This window comes from Arachis hypogaea, chromosome 20 (assembly GCF_003086295.3).
Source record: "Arachis hypogaea cultivar Tifrunner chromosome 20, arahy.Tifrunner.gnm2.J5K5, whole genome shotgun sequence".
In the NCBI taxonomy this organism is placed as follows: Eukaryota; Viridiplantae; Streptophyta; class Magnoliopsida; order Fabales; family Fabaceae; genus Arachis; species Arachis hypogaea.
The window spans coordinates 70,844,540-70,848,260 of record NC_092055.1 but is presented as its reverse complement, the minus strand read 5'-3'; the positions used below and the strand labels follow the sequence as shown (position 1 = coordinate 70,848,260).

At 41.6% G+C, this 3,721-nt stretch overlaps 1 non-coding gene across 1 annotated transcript; it reads right to left on the bottom strand.

The window, feature by feature from the left end:
• Window positions 1–287: 287 nt before the first annotated feature.
• Window positions 288–391, bottom strand: LOC112788240 (small nucleolar RNA R71). Its single transcript, XR_003195613.1, has one exon. It is a non-coding gene; the product is annotated as a small nucleolar RNA R71 (small nucleolar RNA).
• Window positions 392–3,721: the final 3,330 nt, after the last annotated feature.

The following is a 3,721-nucleotide window of genomic DNA, read 5'->3' as shown; positions in this document are numbered from 1 at the left end:
ATTTTGAGCTCAAGCCACAGCTAATATCATTGGTGGAAAATCATTGTTCCTTTGGAGGAAGTGCTAATGAAGACCCAAACCAACATCTCACAAAATTCCTGAGAATTTGTGACACTGTGAAGTCCAATGGAGTCCAGGAAGATGCCTATAAACTGCTCTTGTTCCCATTTTCACTTAGGGACAAGGCAGCTAAGTGGCTGGAATCATTCCCAAGGGGGAGTCTAACCACATGGAATGAGGTGGAAGGCAAGTTTCTGGCACGTTTCTACCCTCCACAAAAGGTCAATAGGCTTCGATCTGAGGTCCAAACTTTTAGACAACAAGATGGTGAAACTCTCTACGAGGCATGGGAGAGATTCAAGGACTTGACAAGGAAATGCCCACCAAACATGTTCCATGATTGGGTGCAATTGCACATCTTCTATGATGGGCTCTCTTATGAATCAAGGAAGGCTGTAGACCATTCATCAGGAGGTTCATTGAACAAGAAAAAGACCGTGGAGGAAGCCATTGAAGTGATCGAGACAGTGGCTGAGAATGAGTACTACTATGCATCAGAAAGGCACAACACTAAGGGAGTCATGGAGCTGAACCATGTTGATACAATTCTAGCCCAAAACAAGGTGTTTGCCAAGCAACTAGCAGAGCTTACCAGGCAATTAGAAACAAAGCAAGTGGCTGCAATACACACACAAGATCAAGAGGAAGTAGGCATTGAAGGAGGTGATTGGGATGAGGTTAACTATGTGGGAAACCAACAAAGGCAATCATATGATCCACACTCCAACACTTACAACCCAGGCTGGAGAAACCACCCAAACTTTGGGTGGGGAAACCAACAAACCCAACCACAAAACCACAAACCTTACAACCACAACCAACAAAACAATTCCACATACCAAAACTCCAACCAAAGATCATACCAAGCCACACAAAACACTTACCCCCAATCATCATATCATGGCCAAAATAATCAACATACCCAACCTAATCCGAACCAACAATTTCAAGATCAATTAAACCGGATGGAAGGAATGCTTGCAACCATGAGCCAAGACATAATTGAATTAAAGGCTTTTAAGGAAGAAGTAAATTCTAACTTGCAAAACCAAGGAGCTGCCATCCAGAAGCTAGAAAATCAAATTTTGTATTTGACTAAGCAAGCCCCTGGGACAAGCAGTTCTCATACTGTTAAGGCTATTGCAAGGGAGGAATGTAAGGCCATAACCCTCAGAAGTGGAAAGAATCTAAAGGAGATTTCAAGGGAAACCACAGAGGATGAAGTAAAGGAAAATGTGAAAGACAAAGAACAAGGACAATCTGTTACACCGTTTGCAACAAAAGAAAAAGAAAAAGAGATCTTGAAGCCTTACACACCTAAAGCACCTTATCCTCAACGTTTGATGAAAAGTGAAAAGGATGGCCAATTCTCCAGGTTCTTGGAGATTTTCAAGAAGCTTCAAATCAACATTCCCTTTGCTGAAGCAATAGAGCAAATGCCACTCTATGCAAAATTCTTAAAAGAATTGATGACCAAGAAGAGAAGCTGGAGAAATGAGGAAACTGTGTTGTTAACCGAAGAATGCAGTGCCATCATTCAGCACAAATTGCCTCAGAAATTGAAGGACCCAGGCAGTTTCCAAATCCCCTGTATTATAGGAGAAGTCATGGTGGAGAAGGCCTTGTGTGATTTAGGGGCCAGCATCAATTTGATGTCGCTAACAATGATGAAAAGAATGAAGATTGAAGAGGCCAAACCAACAAGAATGGCCCTCCAATTGGCAGATCGAACTTTTAAATTCCCTCATGGAATAGTTGAGGATTTGTTGGTGAAGGTGGGAGAATTTATATTTCCTGCTGATTTTGTGGTGTTAGATATGGAGGAAGAAGCCAAAGCTTCAATAATTCTGGGAAGACCCTTCCTAGCTACTGCTGGAGCCATCATAGATGTACAAAAGGGTGAACTCACTCTTAGACTCCATGATGAGAAATTGGTGTTTAATGTATTCAAGGCAATGAGCTATCCATCAGAATCACTAAGGGAATGCATGAGGGTTGATGTAGTGGACATTGCAGTACAAGAAACTTTTGAGGAAACAATAAAGGAAGTGGCAGAGGAGGAGCTCACCAAGGATATTGAAGTTAGTGATATCAAGGATGATGACACAACTATGCTAAGCAGGCCAGAGAAAGTGAAAGAAGAAAAGGAAGCACCAAAACCTGAGCTCAAAGCATTGCCCCCTAATCTCAAGTATGCATACTTGGGTAGTGATGAGAGTCACCCTGTTATCATTAGCTCGGCCTTGAGCCAAGAACAAGAAGAAGAATTGATCAAGGTGCTGCAAACTCATCAAGATGCCATTGGATGGACCCTAGCTGATTTGAAGGGGATAAGTTCATCCATATGCATGCATAAAATCTTGTTAGAAGAAGATGCTAGACCCTCCATTCAAGCTCAAAGAAGATTGAATCCCGTCATGAAAGAAGTGGTACAAAAGGAAGTGAGGAAGTTATGGCAGGCAGGGGTAATCTATCCCATTTCTGATAGCCCATGGGTTAGTCCCATCCATGTAGTTCCCAAGAAAGGTGGCATAACGGTGGTGCCAAATGAGAAGAACGAACTCATACCCACAAGAACCGTTACTGGGTGGAGGATGTGCATAGACTACAGGAAGCTCAATGAAGCCACCAGAAAAGATCATTTCCCACTCCCATTCATGGATCAGATGCTTGAAAGGCTTGCCGGACATGCTTACTATTGTTTCTTGGATGGATATTCAGGCTACAACCAAATAGTAGTTGATCCTAGTGATCAAGAGAAAACATCATTTGTTTGTCCATATGGAGTTTTTGCTTATAGACGCATGCCCTTTGGATTGTGCAATGCACCTGCCACTTTCCAAAGATGCATGCTGTCCATCTTTTCGGACATGATTGAAAAATTTATTGAGGTCTTCATGGACGATTTTTCTGTGTTTGGGGATTCTTTTCCCAGCTGCCTACACCACCTTGCCTTGGTGCTTAAGAGGTGCCAAGAGACTAATCTAGTATTAAACTGGGAAAAGTGTCATTTCATGGTCACAGAAGGAATAGTCCTTGGCCACAAAATCTCTAATAGAGGCATGGAGGTGGACAGAGCTAAGGTGGAAATCATTGAAAAACTACCTCCACCAAGTAATGTCAAGGCAGTTAGGAGCTTTTTGGGCCACGCTGGTTTTTACAGAAGGTTTATTAGAGACTTTTCTAAAATAGCCAAACCTTTGAGTAACTTGCTTGTCTCTGATACACCCTTTGTATTTGATGGAAATTGCATGTTAGCCTTTGAACTTTTGAAGCAAAAACTTTCCTCTGCACCTATCATTGCCCCACCTGATTGGAACTTACCGTTTGAACTGATGTGTGATGCATCAGACCTTGCTATTGGGGCAGTGTTAGGACAAAGGAAAGACAATTTGGTACATGTGATTTATTATGCCAGTAAAGTCTTGAATGCTAACCAAAGGAATTACACAACCACTGAAAAAGAACTCTTGGCAATAGTCTTTGCATTTGAAAAATTTAGATCTTATCTCATTGGATCTAAAGTCATTGTTTTCACTGATCATTCAGCGTTAAAATATTTACTTGCCAAACAAGAATCTAAACCGAGACTTATTAGATGGGTTCTTTTGTTGCAGGAATTTGACATTGAAATCAAAGACAAGAAGGGTGTAGAGAACAA